The 20,485-nt window shown below is 34.2% G+C and overlaps 1 protein-coding gene across 22 annotated transcripts in view; it reads left to right on the top strand.

The window, feature by feature from the left end:
• The window catches only part of LOC121315860 (eyes absent homolog 4), a 97,855-nt gene that overhangs the window by 30,676 nt on the left and 46,694 nt on the right, over positions 1–20,485 (top strand). For 2 of the 22 annotated variants that reach the window (XM_041250380.1, XM_041250379.1), the window contains exon 1: positions 15,373–15,745. The exons of the other annotated variants lie outside the window; for them this stretch is intronic. The gene's annotated coding sequence lies outside the window, so the exon portion shown is untranslated. Of the gene's footprint in view, positions 1–15,372; positions 15,746–20,485 lie in introns of those variants that run through there. 22 annotated transcript variants of the gene reach the window in all.

The raw sequence follows: 20,485 nt of genomic DNA, 5'->3' as shown, positions 1-20,485 counted from the left end.
AAGCATACCATGACCAACAGGTTGCCACAAATGCCAGCAATATATGACACACAAAGAACAACATTCCTCCATCCAGGGGAGCAACCACCAAGAAAAGGACAACTGGAAGCTGCTAGAGACTGGAAAATGCTGGCAGATGTTGGACAACAGCTTATTTTCCCACCTGAGATTGCCACCACTAACCTTCGACCTAATATTGCCTTGCTGCCTGGATCAGCACGCTTTGTTCACCTGGTAGAGTTAACAGTGTCATGGGAGGATGTTGTGGATGATGCGTATGAAAGGGAGAAACTTCTGTATGAACTAGCTGCTGATCCAGAACAGCGAGGATGGAGAGTCCAGGTTTACCCAGTGAAGGTGGGTTGTCGAGGATTTGTGGCACACTCCACAACCCGGTTTCTCAGAGACATCGTAGTCAGAGGTCAAAAGTTGCGACGCATAGTGAAGAACTTATCTGAAGCAGCAGAGAGGAGCAGCAACTGGCTTTGGTTGAGACGAAAAGATTCTGGTTGGGGACCTCAAGCAAGGTATAAAGAAAGCAATGTTGATGTAAAGGAAGGTAAGTAAGCTGGGCTTAGCTGAGTGGGGGAAGAAGGGGTGTGATGCTGGGATGCCAGAATCACTGTAAAGCCCTCTTAAGGTGTTGTGAGCTAGTCGATGAAACACCACAGATGAAAGGTGCCCACTTAAAGACCCAGAGAAGTATTCTACTCAGCTTAGTCCAGACGGTTGTCATGCTGATGCTCTAAGGAGGCCTCACTGTGGTTGATCCCTGGAGCCAGCATTGCAGCTGTTGTGTGTGCTGATGCGCCAGGGAGGCAAAATAGGCTGATTCTTGGAGCCAGTATTACACTTTAGTTATCAGCACCAGGCTGAAGGATATCTACATCATCAGATGTAAGGAAATGCAGATGGATCACATTAGTTTACAGTAAAAGAAGCTATGTCTTAGTTGGTGCTTATCTTGGCGAGTCCAATGTCAGCATGAAGTTTGAACACCTACTCTTATGTAATGGAAATCATAAATGTGTTATAAAGTGTTTTACATAATATTTTACATATATAAATAACAACAGGCTATATAAATAAAGCAAGAACATGGAAGTATCAATGAGTAACAGTTATTCCTTGGTAATAATCATTAAAACCTTCTAATAAATGTACACATTTATAGTTGTTTTATAAATGGACCCCTAAACTAGTGTGACTGGATAGAAAAATTCTGAATTTCCCATCTAATAAAATACCTCTTTCTCTTGTTTCATATACATTTTAACCTACTTTTTCCCCAAAAAACATAACTGATTAATACATATCTGTAACTAAGAGAATTTGAGCCTCAAATATAAATCTGACAAATGCTTATATTTGTATTAATTGAGCCTCATATTTATGGAAATGTAAGGGAAAAAAGTACAAGATGTAGATATACCGTAGTAAGCTATATCAGGATGTGCTGTTGTGGAATATCCATTACAGAACGTGCACAAAATCTCAAGTTTCAATTCCAGTGGCACTTCGCTTTCATTCTGATTCACCTCAGGGTGCAGTGGGCGTACCAAGCGTCTGCTTATTGAGTCCTGTTGTTCAGAGAAACGATCTTCCTCCAAGGAAACTGTTTCACCAAAGCGGAAAACCTCACCTTATGGAGAGCGCTTGCTAATGAACCAGTCCCCCGAAACAGCACAGGAGTCTCAAATAGATTCTGCAGACTAGTTCTTATTCCTTCTCATGGTATATAAACTGGATCCTCAGAGGGACAGTGGAGAGGTCAATAAGGAAGATTATTTATTTGTCAATTTAAATATTTACACTGGCAGAATCCTTTGAGGTATAAATGTGGTTTTCAGAGTCAGCCTGTCAAAGTAGCAGGGTTTTGGTTGGAGTGTACAGTTAGATTCCTGGATTATAAAACAACAAACACAAGGATAAAATAACAAGCAATAGTATCCACAAATTGTCATCAGTTGTAGTCCAACATTTTTGACACACTTAAAATAATTATAGCTTGTCTGATTTAAAATGAGAACACAATAATCCATTATGCCTCAGAAGCTTTGGTTGTATTTAGAGCAAAAGCCTAGGAAGGTTTGGTTGTATTTAGAGCTACAAAGGCTTCTCATCAGTTAAGTGCTGGAATATACTAAAATGTTCAGTAGCTATGTTAATAGTTACCCTGTATGGCAGTGGTTTATGAACATTATGCTTTCCAGTCTCCAGGTGAAGAAGAAATGTCATTTTGCCTTTCATTACATTAATGACTTTTTTAATGCAATGACTTTTTTAGCTTTAGCTTATTATACATTTGTGGCCATTCTGTTGTAAAAGTTTCTGCTCCAGGAATGCACATGCATATAAATGGTAGATAGTCGTCTTTGACAAGTTACAGTATTGACGGTTGAAATGACCAAAACTATAGAATAATTTCAGGCAGACGTTTATACTTAGGGTCCAGTGCAATTTGTAAAGCTTATTCTGTCAGAACTAAGTATTCTGAGCAGTTTTAACTCAGTTAATACATGTACTGTGAAGTTTGTTATGAACAGTGTTTATTTCTTATGAATAAAAAGTGTATAAACATCCACTATATTACTTTTAATTAGCAGTCTTTTTTTTAAATTAGTAGTTGCTTGGTCATACAACAATAAAAGACGGTTTTGTTATGAGCAAATGTGTGCACCTCTGAATCCCTTTCGCAGACCTGCTAATGTCAGTGAGCACTTTCTAGGTGGGAAAATGGATTGTGAAGACCCACTGAAAAGGTGCTTTTTATACCCTAAGTGACAAGGTTAACTGTACTTTACATACAGGATTAACTTCAATCACTATTAAAACATCCAGATTTAGTTGACCCAGAATTGTTATGTCACTTATCATGGGAAACTTCAATGTGTATGTTAGAATTTTGGTCCATGCGCAAGTTTGTATCTGTGGTGCTTTGCAGGTCTGGGAGGGATGAATTCTTAATGTTAGGTGATTGAGGGCTTTCTATGTAATTAAAGTCTGACGCAGTGCTTTATGAATTTTGAAATTATAAAAGTATACATGATTCAGTGGTGGTAGCAAACTAGGACAGTAGTATTTGTTTTTATGTTTTGTGCTGTAACCCTGTATTCACTGCTGCATTACTGACCAGACTTTTTTGGAAAGCAGTTATATTCTTCTTGAACAACATAAACCATTTCAGCTTGCAACTTAATGTTTTCAGTGTTGTTGAAACTCATTTGCCAAAATCTGTCTGCACTGCACTACTTTATTTCTTCATTATTAACCATGTTATGGTGAAAAATCTTCATTTTAAATTAGTCCCTTTTCAATAATAGGATGACTCCACCTATGCACAGTACAAAAGTAATATTAGTAAAAAAAAAAAAAGGATCATGGGAAATCTAACCTTTTTTTTTTACTCCTCTTCATATTAATATCACAGACATTCATGTTCTTTAGTTTAGAGAAAAGGGGTGATGATGGCGTTTCAGAGCCTTTGTTATGCTTGTCACCTGATACTCTATGTTGGTGTGTGTCAGACCTGTGACTACTGCCTTTTCAAGAGAAACAAGACTTTTTTAATTGTTGAGCTATAAAGTAGAGCCTTGGGCAGTCTCAGTATAAACTTCTTGATTGTTTGAAGTGATCTATAAAGGCACTAAGGGTATTCCATTTTTGGGATCAGATTTATTGTATATTACAAATAAATCACTGATGTCCTTGTCACTAACACAATAATTAGAAGTGTGTTGCCCTATAACTGCAGAAAAATAATACATACATGTAAATGTTGCTATTGAATGTTGCTAAATGGATCATTAATATAGTTTCATAATATTTTTTCTCTTACCTGATTACTATCCTTTATTTGTACTTTCTCTATAATTATGTACTGTTGTTTCTGCTTGATTTACTTGTTATACTTACTAATTCCTTAAAAAAGTCATTTTATCAGCCTTCAAAAAGTTGTATTACTAAAGAAATTTTAGAAATTACAAACTTGTGATTTATATGCATAATATAAAATATAGTATGGCATTGTACTAATAACAATGTACACATACTGGTACATACAGTTCCCTAATTACAAAGATTGTAATATTTCCAGTGTTTTATACTACTATATGATCTTTTTTCAATACATATTTTTATATAAACAGTTTAGCTTGCAAATCTTAAGCTAGTTTAAAACAGAATGTGGCAGTAATTTCATTATTACTCTGTAGACAGCAAAAACAGGATCGACGCCTGGTAGAGCTTGAATCTGATTGGCTGATAGACCATTATATAAGGGCTTCTTGGAAAGTTCTATGTAAAAACAGACAATGACGAACAAAGGGTGATGAACACCTGAGTATTTATGATCATGATAGAATTAATGAAATAATTTATTTTTTGAAAGTAGAAAAAACTAGAACCAAATAACTGAGAAATATAATTCAAGGTATTATAGCCTAATAATTCTCAAGGTTTTTTTATTCTCATTTTGTAACAATAATGTGTAATTGTATCCTTTCAGAGTATTTTAAAAATTGGAGGCAACAATTTGAAAATACACCCCAATATATCATGTAAAGGAATAATCACAATTCATCAGTGCACAGTGACTAGTTAACCCCCAACCCTCAAGTTGCATGCATGAAAAAAGGCTGACATGGTACTGTTTGTGGAGAGTGTGGAATAAGAAAGATGACCTTTTCTAAGCAGTCACCTTTCTTGTTAATAGAACATGCTAAATAATGCACCTCCCACAGTCTGGGCTGAAACCCCAAAAAGTACAATGTCATCAGCAGCATTATTTAAAAGATGGCACGCACGTTGACATCTGGGAGCTAAGCCATCATTTCATTCAATTATCCTGTAATGAATATCTCCAGTAATGAGATTAATTTTAATTATTAATCAGGCGCTGACACAGGCACAAGACACCATGAATTAATAATGAGGTTTTTGTCTGTTCCATTTCTATGAAAGGACACACTTTAATGCAAGAGATCTTTTTTATATAAAGTTACTTTGGGTTACTGAAGCTATAATCCATGTAACAGAATTGATTTTACTTCAGAATTATTAGAAAAGAACAAAAAATAAACTCCTAATGCTGTTAGTGCTGCTGTTCAGTATTATATTTGAATGTGGACTTTGGCTTGGGTCATATTTCCTTGTCAGAGAGAGACATTTTCTTGTTAACAGAGTCTCAATGGAATATATGTTACTTTGCCCACAGACACAAGGTAGCCATTCCAACCAAAAAAATTAAAATAAATGAGAAAACTGTTTATGTTATTATAATATTATGTTTATATATATATATATAATTTTTTTTATATATATATTTGTTTTGTTAAGGTTTACTAAATCTTGGAAAGGTTTAAAAAAAAATCTTCTGTATGTCACTTCAGCCTCATTCTTTCCAAAGCTTTTCACATGTACATTCAGTGATTCATTCTGTTACAAAAGTTTATAGGGAATGTGAAAGTGTCAGAGGCAAGTATAGGTTACTTTCCAGACAGTGCTTTTATGGCTATGATCAGATTAGGCTAACCAAGGGCATAAGAGGCCAAATGGTTTACAATTAATAACATATGTCAAGGAGTAAGGTTTACATCCATTCTTAAAGGCAAAGCCGTGCATTTGTACTCATTACATGCAAAAAATTGCAAGATAAAATTAAGTAAAAGCTCTTTGTTTTTCTTTGTATCCAGTCTATACTGACATTTATAAATTTAATAATACTTGTGGTGCCACTTTTGAATTTGTGAGGTTGTACATGAAAAACTTGAATGAATTTTATATCTTCAGCTGTGCAGACTTCTGACCATGCAACATTTGGGCAAGTTTTTGTAAACATACAGTACCACATGTGTTTTATTAATACGTTATTTTTTGTTGGCCATCAAGTGCTCAGTCTTATTTTTAAGTGTTTGCATAAGGAAATGAGCACAGACTAAGAGCAAAAACACAGTTGCAAACCTTTACATGCCCCAGATAACAGCTTGCACAGAACTAGATGAAGTTCATTGCAAATTCACCAAATAAATGTGAATTCCCCACTCAACTGTTAAATCTTCCAGCTCAGAACATGCAAAACATAATAAGTGTAGCCACAAGTGTAGACCAAATCAATCTCACAGCGTGAAACCCAAGACAAAAGGCTTCAGCTCTGGTAGAATATCAGTGTCGACAGGCAAAAGGCATCTCCATCATTAAGGCTATTATGGAAGAGCTGTGGATGGAAGCTTCTTCAACAACATAGCAGGGTAACCCACATACTGCACCAGGCACAAATATTCTGGGACACAGTGATTTATTTTTATATTCTCAGTGTAACATCTTTAAAAGTAAAACATGAGGGTTTTGTGATGATCTTGGGAGCCATTTGGAACACTAGCATTGTAGTCGGCTGAGCATCATAATAAATTCTGATTGGCATAACAACATCCCTTCATAACACATAGCTACTGTGATCTACAGGGTGCCATGACAGAAAACAGTTTAGCACACAGCAAAGTAAGACTGCATAACATTGACTACCAGCTACCAACATTAGAGGTGATTTGGTGTATTTTGCTTGTTTATAAATACTAAACGAAACTTGAGGAATTTAATGACAAACATTTAATGACAACATTTCTCAATGTAGACATTTCTAAATTTAGCATATCGTTAAATTGTTATTGGTGGCCTTTTTTTGTGCTAAATTTGTATCCAAAGTGTTTCTCCCAGAATCAAAAACACAAATGTGGGCATTTGAAAGAAACTGTTTATAGGTCAAATGTGTTATATTGTAGTTAAGAGGGTGTTGGCATTATGTTATGATACTTGGGAAGAAAAAGTGTGAGATATTGGTTACCTGTATTTGACTTATTTTATGAATATGTTATTGTTCAAGATGGGAGACTAGCTTAAAGCGGAAAACTATTTAGGTTAAATGTCCCGTCTCCCTCCCTCATTTCATAATGTTTGTGTTCTAGCACACACTGGTTTGCATTAACTTCCTTCTAAAACAAAACAAAACAAAACATTTGATTGAAAATGTTAAGGCTAGTTTTACATCACCATAGGCATCAGCATGTTAGAATGCATGGGGTGTAACAATGCATTTTACATAAAAGGAAGCAGATTCAATTACTCAGAAAAGAAAAGGAATGCTGCAGGCCTAGCCTAGGGAATAGGAGTAAATGATTGTGCAGAAATATTTCATTCATGTCCAAGTTGCAGAAAGAAAATTGTAATGAACGAAACTGGGTTTATATGGAATTAAGCTAAAGCATGAGTGAATGGCCTCAAAGCAGCTGGTGATTATGTGGCTAGTGAGGTCTTTAATATGAGGTCTGAAATATTTACACTTGACTTTGCAGTTGGCTTAGGGTCACATGCACCAAGTCAGTACGTGCAGAGCCAGTCAGTATAACTGTAACCATCCTTTTCCTACTGTAGAATCTTTGTGTAAAAAAATAATTCACAACTAAATATACCTTTTTAAATGTTGCTTGCAACATGATATTCATTTAATAAACATACAGATAGAGATAGCATGCACATTTGTGTGTGTGTGTGGGGGGGGGGGGGGGGGGGGGGGGGTGTAACTAGCTCCCTATAAGAAAACTGTTGTTTTAATGGGGAAAAAATTAAAAATTAAAAATAAAACTATGCAGGATAGGAAAGATACCTACTAAACTTGCATAAAGATTGCATGCATTTAATTTGTGTTCAGGACTAAAAGAGGTTTAATATAATGTGGACCAAATTCAAACAAAATACCACAATTTAAAACTGGGAATATGATGTTGGCATCATGCAAGTGAATTTCCATTGATGTTTTTGCCTGTATTCCATTAGGCCCTTAGTCACGGTTTGCTTTTTTTGACCAGTGACGCTGTTTACCTTTGACAGATTGTGGTAGTGTTGCCCCTCCCCTGTGTGTATTTCTATGTTGGATGTTGCGTGTTGTGTGTTAATGTTGGTGTATAGTCATCGGTAACGGGCTATAATATGGGTTATGAGCACAAGTGTTTAAAATGTATATTTGAATTTAGGCACGAGGATTGAACAGCACTTCACGTGCAGGTTAAATGTAGTAATATGTGAGCACGGGGAATTGCACTTATTAATTCACATGCAGTTGTACCGAGACTCCAATTGAATGATTGATTAGCAATCGAGTCTCGGTACAGCTGCATAAAAGCAGCATGTTTTCACTCACTCAGGGTTGTGTGTTCGGTAAGTGGAGAACGGGATTGGAGACAGAGCTAATATAATAGTGATAGTAAATAATAATATCAGCTCACCGTGTTTCTCTGTGTAGTCCGTTTTGTTTGATCTCTTTATTTTGGCTAAAGTGCCGTGTCCTGTGTTTTGTTTGTCTTACAACTTTTTATTTTCTGAATGTTCATTTGTTAAATGCTGAGCGAAAACAATCGCTCAGCTTCACCAAACTCCACCTCTCTGTTGTTTATTTGTTGGTTCCTGGTTCTGGTCTGACGTCACCTACTACAGCCGTCTTTGTGACTCAGATTTAATAAGAATGAAAGGGGTGCTGCTGATAACACTTAAGAGACTTCTAAAGTATTTGTTGACTTAGATGCAATCTCCGTATTTTTTCTTCTAGTTGTTGTAAGAAAACTGTTGTTTATATCTTGACAGTTGGTATCTATGCATTTAAGTAGGGATAAATAGGTTTATGTTAGAATAATTAGAAAATATTACCTATTCACAATATTTTTATCTTTATTATTTAATTTTTAACTGATCTAGACTCTCATACTGGGCCTTAGAGTAGGCAGCAAGTTTACCTAACACAAACAAACTAATCCTACCTCCTGAGTGAATTAGTTACTCCCAGAGTAAAATGGAGACTACTACTAGTGGGTGTCAGGTACTGCACAGTGGAGTTCTGGTGCATGCTTATTTGGACTCTCACTAAGAACCTGTGTGGTGTGTGTGTCATGCTGAAGCAAGGTGAAATCCAGTTTAATTCATACTTTACATTACTTTTAGTAAATCGTTAAAATGCAGTGGAAAGTTGCTTTAGCTAAACTTCCCTGTGTTAAAGGTGTCCTAAAAATGTATTTCCTACCTATCATTATATCTCTCTAGGATTCTGTATCTGTTTCTGCTAAGATCACTATTTCTCATGCTTGCTAACTATTCCACCAGATGTATACACAATGCTTTGCTAATGGACTTCAGTACACAGTTACGTGCTAATATGCAGAAACAACATTAGAAAATCTTACAAAACACACAAGGCAAGAAAGTTCAATAATTGTAAATGTGTAGATGATAAAACATCCCTTTAGGTTTCTGGCTGTAAAATAAACCTGTCTTGAACTTTAAATTTGGGGCTATATGCGGTTAGATTACATGGGCATCTTGATTATAATCCCATGTACTGTATTATAGTTATCTCCAGTCATATGTGGAAGATGTGCAAGATGTATGTTGAAGTTTAATTCTCTTGCTGGTGATGCAAATTAAAGTGTTGCAATAACAATAAGTGATTTAAGAGACTGGGGAAAGTGCTGACATGAGTAGATAACAAGAATACACAGCTCTGTGTTAAATTTAGTAGTGCACTGTCAAAATCTTTTTACTGTCTGGTTAAAAACAACAAGGGAAAAGCACAGAATCAAATTCCTGATTAGCGCATTATGTGAAAATAGTCAAAGCAAATCAGTAGTTTAATTTTAAAGAGAGAGCTTGTATTGAACAGTGGAGCCAGTAACTGTGGTACTATAGCCCATATCAGTGTACTGCACTATTTAATCCATCATCTATTTATCAGTGTAAATTCCTTAACATTTGTTGCTGTTATTGCCTCCTAGGGTTATGTACTTCCATGAATTATTGTAACTGACTGCTACAATATAAATATTGTATATAATGTATATCAATTTGTTATAGTTTTTCTAAGTCATTAATTGTTGTACTTTCTTGAAGATTCTTGTAAATATAACACACAGTTTTTGTATTTAAAACACTAAAGTCCTGAGTTATTTACAGAAAGTATTGTAGTCTTATTGCATAAACACAATACCTTGTATGATTTGATTTAGTACCAAAATCACATTACTGCCAAGTTTCATTTGAGATATATATATACACACACACACACACACACAGTACCAGTCAAAAGTTTGAGTACACCTGCTTGAAACCAAGTTTTTCATGATTATCTATGCTTTTAACTGTATAAACTTGTCTATAAACACTTAATATTTCATTATAAGATATGTGTACCTATATAAGCTGATAATCGTAAGTGAATTGCATTAAAAAATGTCTATATATATATATATATATATATATATATATATATATATATATATATATATATATATATATATATATATAAAGGAAGTGCATGCTCATTTGGTATTATTAACGCAAACATTTTAGCTGCTTTTAGCTGTATCCAGTATGGTGGTATAGTTGCTCCCACAGTTGCTCTTGCCGATCCTATTAAAAAGTGTGGTGTACATCCATGAATTCTATTTCCTAAAATTAAAAAAATGTTTAAATCACAAAAAAATGCTTTGTACTGAGAATAAAAACCTTTCGAGAGAGGTTGTCTCACCGGTTCAAGTGAATGTAAGTCTGAGCTGTAACTAGTTTTACTACAAACTAGTTAAAATATTCTGTGCTAAAATGTATGGATTATTATGATTATTATGGTGTCCATTGGCTTTTAGAGCAATTAATGCTGTGCATACATTTTCTTTTTAAAAAACAATAATCACTTCATAAAATATGTGCATACTGTGGGAGGTGCCCCTTATGAACCTTCTGGTATGAGAGCCATAGTTTGGGACTATACAGTTCTGGCTGCCCAAACAGAGTCCTTACACCATGAGAGAAGCATCTGTCATTATAATCAGGGGTTCACATAACTGGAACGCAGGTACACGTGCACACCAAGAAAAAACAAGTGCTGACTTTTTAACATGCAAATGCATACCGCCACCACATTTTTAAGAGGAAACATTTTTCATATAGGCAGCGAGGCTGCTCACGCTTACTCGCTGTAACCCTTACCTGCCTAACTTCCTGATTTTTCTATTGAGTCTCAAGGTCTCTGGGATCTGTCAGCAATATCCAGCTAACTGAGCTTATTATCATGACCACAATTAAATACCAGTCCCGATATTTCACTTAAGAACCAGAGGGTTCCAGTTCAACAAAAAGTCCATCCCTGCTAGTGCTATCATTGGCTGCTTCAAGGTTTTGTTTTCTTTGAATGGACACTTGAAACAACCAGTGATAGCAGGGATCTCGATTTAGCTGTCCATTCAGAGAAGAGGGATGTAGTTAGGGGGAGTGGCGTTTTGAAGTTTGCTGACGCTTTGCTTCATAAGCGCGGTTGAGAGGAGGTGTCGATGTTTGAAAGCCATTACATTTAAACGTGAGTTTAAAAAAATACATTTACTTAAGCATTTTACTTCAAATAATATTTTTTTTTCCCTCACTTATATCCTTCTATAAATACCATTGTGTCGTCAGGCTAACAACACTAATAAAGTGAAGAAGTGTTTTCTTTTTTGCTTTTGAATCCCCAGGACTGGAATTAGGTGGTAGGCTATTGAAATAAACAGAGAATGGGTGATGATTTGTTAAACATTGCAATGACCAGCAACCCGGACTCCGGGTTAAACATTCAGAAACTATTGTTGTTGTCTCTGACAGTGCCATTAAGCAGTGCCCCATGTGAGTGTGGGTTTTCATATGTTAACATTTTAATCAGCCTCACGCGTTTCTGCCCTGATGCATATTCATATGTGTAGATGACCTCTGACTGAAACCTTTGATCCTGAACCCAGCATCCTTGACAGGGAGCCTACTGGTGCTAAATTATTAAATACCACCCTAATCAATCACCCCTTACAATTTCTCACACGACACAAACCTTCTCTGCTGTGTATGTGGATGAGTGTGGGTGGGTCATGTGAGTAGACCAGACCCAATGAGAAACTATTATCATCTATGGTTGCTAACTAATAATAATAATAATAATAATAATAATAATAATAATAATAATAATAATAATAATATAATAATAATAATAATAATAAATTATACACGTTTACTGGCGCTATGTGGCATACCCTGGCGCTAGGAATCTAGCTACAAATTAGCACCTCTCATCCTTGATATCCCAATTGTTTGAACTGTCCGAGGAGGACGTGGACCTAGACAGCGACTTGGATAATGACCAAACCAAACCATGTCTGCTGGCACTCATCTTTCATTATAGTCAGATCTTATTATAAACCACAATAAACGCAGTAAACAATCTGAAAAGTTGACATTTTTAAAATGAACGTAATCAGTGCTAACACAAAAATGACATTCTCCTCACTCTTTTAATTAGCCTTTATCAGTCAAATTATAATTTGTTTATTTAGCAGATACCTTTATCCAAGGCGACTTACAAAGACTAGGGTGTGAGAGCTATGCATCAGCTACCAAGTCACTTATTACAGGAAAGACAGAGCAAAGGGAGGTTAAGTGACTTGCTCAGGGTAACACACTGAGTGAGCCAGGATTTGAACTGGGGACCTCCTGGTTACAAGTCATTTTCTTTAACCACTGGACCACACAGTCTCCTGATGAAAGAGTAATTTCACAAAATGACTGAAAACCTATTTTTAATATTTTTCCAAAGAAATGCTTTGTGTATGTGCTACGCCCAGCAAACCATTATCTGTTACATTGTGATAAAGTGTGTGGCTAATACAGCTGGACCTGCTGCTGCTCCTGCACTTGCCATGTGTCACACTCAAGGGGCATGGGGCATCCCTGGCATGTAGGTGTGTCCCTTGACAGTAGAAGGGCAAGAACTCCTTATGGTACTTCTCTTCTTGTGAATTACTTTGCACCTGGCTTGCAAAATAATTAGTTAAATATTAATGTAATAAAACGAACTGTATAGGCCACAAAAAAATAGCTTTGCAGGAACCATTATATTGCTTTCCCTTGCCATGTGCTTCATTGTTTTTTACATTTCAATGGACAAAGCCCATCTCTTCAGTGTTACAATTTATCTGAATATCCTTCACAGCCCACGTTTTTTTTAATCTTTCTACACAGCGCTTTCTTCAGTTTCACCTGACCAAAATGCAGCCAAAACAAAGCGAACAAGACAAGCTAGGGTAGTGTAACAGTTAATCATTAAACAGTTTTAGATACTATGATGTATTTATTTTTTATTTATTTAAATAAATATTCATTTAAATAAAAATAATTTTTTTAATTTTTTTAATCTGTGATCTTGAATTGTTTTTGTGCGTTTTCATTTGCAAGTGAACTGTGACATTAGGGCCTTATCAAACACTATATTATAGTTAGCGTGTCATCTCTTTAGTTTTGGCAAGTGATATTTTCAGAATCGTGTCGTTCTGAATTAAAATACTACTTCTGTTAAAAATATAGTACTGTACCAACAAAACCAATATTGTATGTCTAAATGGAAGCCTACTTATTTTAAAACACTGTCCTTTCAGATATGTATTTTTGATGTTGTCCGTTTTTCAGGGAACACAAAAAAGACACAAGGGTTGGAATGGCCAAAATGAAATAATGAGATATGCGTCACACACGTTTAACCGTCACTGAAGTCAAAATTTTATAGGGTGGGATATGTAAGTGCTGACTGTATACATAAATATATATATTTTTAAAAACAGGAAGTATATTTGTCTTTTCCTTTCCCTAGCAATGGTAAACTTTAGTTATATAGTAGATATTGAACAAAAACAAATTAGACTAAAAGCTAAAGGGGAATAAGATATCCAGTAGCACTGAAAAGAAATGTCTTAAATGTCCCCTTTTATAACACAAAAATAAACAAATGTTATTTGTCTTACCTGCAATGAGTATAATGTAATTCAAGAAGGAAAATGTTTTTTGTAATGCATGTCCAGTGCCTGTGAGTGTTTAATAATGACCCTTGAAGCTTCTGAGAACCTTTCTAATAATAAAGTGCTTGAGTTGTCAAATGATGCCGTAAATGTCCTAATCTACATTGACAAGGCTTTCTCACCCGAGTCATTAATCATGTTTTATTAGCTTCAATACAGGCAGGACACAGTTTGTCATTTAAATGGTGTAGTGGTGTCAAAAACTGGTGCTGACTATGTGCTGCAGGTGTAACTTTCACTCAAAGATTGTCTGATTGACAAGTTCTTGCTCATGTTGGGAAAGGGTGCCATCTTCAGTCCCACTGCAGCCCTCAATCTCAGCAAATATCTCATTACCACAGCCTTATTTAAACACACACTCTAACCCTGTTCAAAGACCTCACAAAATACGTTTTTACATATAAAATAATGTATTGTAAGAACTCTGCTGACTAAAGCTTGAGTAGATGCCCTCTTTTGAAAATATAAAAAGCAGGTGAATGTTTCAGCAGTAGTTTTATAACTGAAGTTGAGCATGCCTAGTTGTTTTGTAGAAAATAGAAGAATTGATGTTAGAATTTTGCTGTGTTTTTGCTTCTATTTCTTTTTTAAAAGAAGACCACAGCATTGCTTTTTAGTAGTTGGCATTCAATATACTGTTTTCCACAAGAAGTGTTTTTTAGAACTATCCTAAAAAAAAAAAAAGTATTTTTACTTCAAATTGGTTTTGCAGTTTAAAATGTATATGTCATAATGTAAATAAAATGTATATGTCATATATTTTGTATAACTATTTGAAAAATGGTTATCACACTTCCGGGTGTATCAATAGTTCATGTTTGATTTACATTCCAAACGTAAAAAAGACATTATTCTGTTTGACCAAAAAAGGAATAAAAAAAGCCTAGATTTCTGTTAATTTATTTTAATGGGCCTTGTTCCAATATGAATCCTATTCTGTTGTAGGCAACCAGAAGTAGATTGGTCTTCAAGGTCTGGAATGAAATGATTTGTTTAGTCTTGACTGAAAAAGCTCCACCTAATGATTGAATTTCACTCTTGCTGTATCGAAATACATCCTTTTTTTAACCTGTTTGTTCCTTCCAAACTTTTTTTTTTTTTTTCACATTACATTCCGGTAATTGTTTTCTCTGATTTAGTTTGGGCTTTGGTGTATCTTAACACGTTAGGACAAATACAAAATGCATGAAAAAATATACATGTTTGTAGTCTTTTGTTTTGTTGGGTTACCTTTAACTAGAAAAAAATGATACTATTAATTATTTCAAGATGATCTGATTGCACAGTTCTTTGAGTAACTCTTGGATCATTGTACTGAATTCTCAGTTCTTAGTGGACCCACACATGCGTCAGCCAGTGGCAGCAGGCTAGCTGGGCTGGGAAGTAGGAGGAGGAGGAGGAGGAGGAGGAGGAGGAGGAGGAGGAGGCTCGACAAAAAGAGTCCTGAGATAAAAACGACACATTAGATATCCACTGAAAGACAGGAGCTGTTGACGGGGTGACCTCTGAATGCAAGTCATCTAGCTATAAACAGAAGGGTGTGGAACTTGTTTACTATCCTCTCCTCTTGGTTAACTTAAATAAACTACAGTAAGCTGCTGCCGGACGCTGTGACAGTTGCAAAGAGAATACAGATTATCAGTGTTACCTGAGCTAAACAAAACAGAAGACTTGGAAAAGTGGCTTTGCTGTGAAAAAACTGGTGAACTTGTACCACTCTGTGATAAGGTAGATTACTGTAAGCGCTTCCCGGACACGGACACACACAGACACAGAAACTCTGAAGCTTTAAGGATACTGTTTTTCCTTTTCAATTTCCACACTTCTGTAATCTTAAGGTAAGCTTATGTTCTGTTATTTATTTGGCAATGAATTACATTTTTGTTGTTTTTGTTGTTGTTGTTCTAAAATAGCTTACATCATTTTATGTTTTTTGGTGTTTGTTATGTTACAGTACATCAATCTTCAAAACATGTCTTTTTATTTTAAACTTTCAGATATTTCACCGTGTTTGTCTTTAATTTATATGACTGTAATGTTTCTCTGTATTAGTGTTTTGTTCTTTTGGTTTTCTGGCTTAGATATAATTGCTGTTTATGTGTTGTTTCTTTTTAGCATGACCACATTTAAATACATTGTATTTAGGAAAATGCCAATAATGTATTTGCATTTTGTTATACTGTATATAGAATAATTATATATATATATATGTGTGTGTGTGTGTGTGTGTGTGTGTATATATATATATATATATATATATATATATATATATATATATATATATATATATATATATAACATTATTTAAATTTGTTACCTGGAATGGACCTTTATTGTTTAATAAAAGGGAAAATTTCTTTGAAAAAAAGATTTTTCTAATCGTCTCTTAGTTAAAATGTGAATGTTATTCACATGAAGGTTTCTACTGTGAATAAACATTGGATTTTTGGGTCACACCTAAATCCCAGTGTTTATATGTAAAATATACATGGATTAATATTGTTATTATTATTATTATTATTATTATTATTATTATTATTTTATTATTATTATTATTATTATTACCGGTATTTATATTCTTGTGCACACTTATTTTGTTTTTGTTGTTTGTAAATAAAAGTGAATATATATTTTTTACGTTTTACTTTCTGGAAAATGTTTTGATAAAACCCATACCTGGATGGTGATAATTACTGAATGAATGGGGTACCCCATTCGTATAATGCATAATTACATTTAAACGTGTAAATATATATATTTTATATATAAAACATGTATATATATATATATATATAGATATATATCTATATATATATATATATATATATATATATACTTCTTGTAAGAACATTTTTGTCAAATAATATTATCAACTGGTTGGTACTTTGTCAGAATATATAATATATAACATAGATGCTTTCGTTACCACTGGTAATGGTACATTAACCATTGCGTGCAAATGACCCGTGACACACAGTAGGATTGTTTATCATGTGTAAAAATAATATTCTATTTAAACTGTAATGTACACATTTATTTTGTTCATTTTTACAGTGCTAAAATCCATTCCTGGAAGTAAAACATGTTGTAAACATGCCAGAATTGAGGCAACTAATTGTGTAGCTTTTCCATAGCATGTTTTACTTTTACGTAGCTTTCTTTTTTTTTTTTTTTATAGTAGAACTGAAGCTAAAAAGAAAAAGTATGTTCCCATAATGTGAGGCCATCTTGCGAGTTTGCATTGTTCACAGGCTTCTTAAATGTCTGTTTCATTCAGCGGTAGCCAGAGAGAGAGAGAGAGAGAGAGAGAGAGAGAGAGAGAGAGAGAGAGAGAGTGCTGAATTAACTAGCAGTGGAAAAAAATACAATAAACCAAGCGTTCTCTCTCTCAAATCTGAAAGCAGATTTACATCAGCAGGGGGCTGCTATGTTTTGGGTAGCTCTTGTAAGGAAAGCATGAAAAATGAATATTCTAATGAGATTCCATTACTTATGGGTAGTTTTGTGTGTCTAGTGTCTGGTGAGTGTCAGACTACTGTCGTATTTTATTACTTAGCAGTCTTGTCTTGTCACTCTTTAATACTGCTATAATTTGTATTTCTCAGTGATTTAATTGTCTGTGTGTGTTTATGTTTGTGTATATATATATATATATATATATATATATATATATATATACACACACACACACACACACACACACACACACACAGACACATTCATTGTATGTATGTAAGTAAAACATTAGCCAAATTATTTTCAGATCCTTTATAAATAATGTACATACAAGGACTCAAATGCAGGCAGTGTTAAAAGTGAGAAATATGCAATGCAGTACAATACTTATAAAGGCTGTCAAGTGTGTTTGAGCGTGTTGTGGATAAGCGACTAGACTGATATTCTGCATGTGCGCCTGCACAGCTCAATCCATGGTCTGATTTCCAATGTGCAGTTTATTAAAGTGTAACTCTAGCCTCACACTTCACTATCAGGAAATTATACTTGGATGTCTATTGAGAAGGCATCACAGCTGCTTGTGCAAGCCAGAATTACTTAATAACAGCATTGAGTGGGATTTGGTAAATCATATGCACTTAAAATATGAATGGGGTCAGATAATAATGGTAGAAAGGCTCTTTGCGTATTTTAATTGAGGCCTTTCCTTTTCTAGATTATGTTTACAGATAATGAAAGGTTGAGCGCATTCTGCCTATTTAACCCTGTATAAGCATCTGCATATGTGTTTGATTGTATACATTTTTCAAATAAAATCACATTCATGAATTGTAGCATTTTCAACAATGTGAATGTTTTCAAAAATGTAATGAAATGTTTTAGACATCAGTTATATATGCAAGAAAGAAAAGAGAAAGAAATAAATAAATATTTCACTGCTTAAACCAGAGCATGGAAAACCAAAAGTATTTTATTATTATTATTTTTTTTTTTTTAAATCTGATTTATGAGCACTAAAAAGCTGACATTTACTGTGCATGTACAAATAACCCAAACCACTCCAAAGATATCATTAGGAATGCCCAGTGGTCATAAAAATGTCTCTTGGTATGAACACACCTTTTGTTATGTGTGTATGTATGCATGTGTGTATTTGTATATGTATTATTTAATAATATAGCAGCAACATTCTCATTTTTTTATGTATTTAGAATAAGTCATGGTAAACAACGCATTCATTGAAAATGGAAATGTGTATTTTTTTTTTTGTTTTCATTGCTACTGTACTGTAGCTACATATCTTTTTTTTTTTTTTTGTCAGTTATTTAGAAAACTGACTGACAGCTTGTTTAACAGTAAATCAGACCCTAATCTGTGCCTTTGGCAAAAATGTTAAAGAGCTGGATTAGTGAAGTACTGGAACACTGGATGCGATGGTGACCGCTGTGTTTTGCAGGTCACAGTTAATGGAGAAGCCTTCTTAACCTTGTGGCCATAACATTCCAAGAGCTCATGCAGGACGTGATGTGGAGGCTTGGGAGCAAGATACCATAGGAAGGAAATCTCTAGCCTGCTTAAACTTCAGGGGTTTAAAAGCATGTTGCTTTATTTCTATTAAAATGAGAAATATTTTACACAGGTATGTAAAAGAAGACTGTAAACGTTTATACATTTTAACTGTAAATGAAAATAAAATGTAAACAGCACAACAAAAATATACTTTTTGTATATGGGAATCTTGTATTGATTTTCATTTTTAGTTGATGCATTGTAAACAACTGTCACTGAGTACAGTATGATTAAATCAAGTTAAAATGGGAATAAATACAAAAGTAAAATAATTCTGAATCAAGTCTACTTTATTAATGAAAATGTGTACGATACTTTAAACGGCAAACAAAACTATTTACATAGGCAGGGTTAAAAATAATAATAGTAGTTTCTTTTTCCACATAGTATAGGAAATGAAATTCGAAAATACTAAATACCTAATTAATATTAAAATATAGGAGTATATATTTAAATGTTTCTGTCTATGTTCCAAGTTGGCCATGCACCCAAAAAAAGGAGGAACCAATACAAAAACCCAGATATTACAGAAATACCAAAAAAAAAAATTATAAAAAAACAAAATAAATTCCAACATTCTATAAGAAAGCAATGTATAATATCCATGTATTATTTGCTAAACATTTTTGACTGCATATATATTTATTATAAATCTATTGTGCACGTGCATGTATAGTATATACAAGCTTTCCTAGAGCCAGAGTGAAACTCCAGCACTTTATTATTAAAAATTATCCAGTGAAAATGTTTAGTACAGTACATTTTCAAAATAATTTTTATTTCTTTTGTGTATTTTTTACCAGTAGTCCATATGAGTTCAACACATTTCCAAGTAAATGCTAATCCACCCGGGCATTTTTACAACTTTCTGCAACTTCATTCTGTAAGCCTTGCCGTATTTGTCTATTTGAACAAATTGGTTTTTTTTTTTTTTTTTTTTTCATGTTTTCTTTCTTCTAAAACAAATCTTGCTCAAAGAATTAGGTTTAAGAGATTTTACTTCAACTCTGTAGGTGGTCACTCAAGTCTGATACAGTCGGTAGGCATCAACTGGCATCAATTCCCAGTTATGCTAATATAATACATTCTGGGGTACAAATGTGACTTTTGTGTCCTTGGTAGGTACCTGTGATAAATGCTAGTTGAGGCAAGTGTACAATGAATAGCAGGGACAGAAAAGTCAAGGCTTAAAGGAATCAGCTATCCGATTACCGACCAAGAAGATACAAAAGTGTAAAGGTGGCTTTGTTATTTATTTATTTGTTTAATCAATTCAAAGAGCTGAGTTTTTTTTTAGTTTATAGAAGCTTTAGTATTTTTTTTTTTATAAAACCACTGAATTATAAAGCACTGTCAAATGGCAATAATTTGAAACGTTGAATAAATGGTGTCACATAAAAAATAACTATTTGGTCAACTTCCAGCAGATCCCCAGTTGTTGATAAGGAATTGCTTTGTACGGCCTTTAGTTATAGTAGAAAATTGCATGAGGTTACGTCACAAATGGGATCTGCGTTGCTGAAGTCTTGTGAACATAAGGCACGGCTTTTGGA

The sequence above is a fragment of the Polyodon spathula genome, chromosome 5 (genome assembly GCF_017654505.1).
Source record: "Polyodon spathula isolate WHYD16114869_AA chromosome 5, ASM1765450v1, whole genome shotgun sequence".
NCBI lineage: Eukaryota > Metazoa > Chordata > Actinopteri > Acipenseriformes > Polyodontidae > Polyodon > Polyodon spathula.
This window is presented reverse-complemented; position numbering and strand designations above follow the sequence as displayed.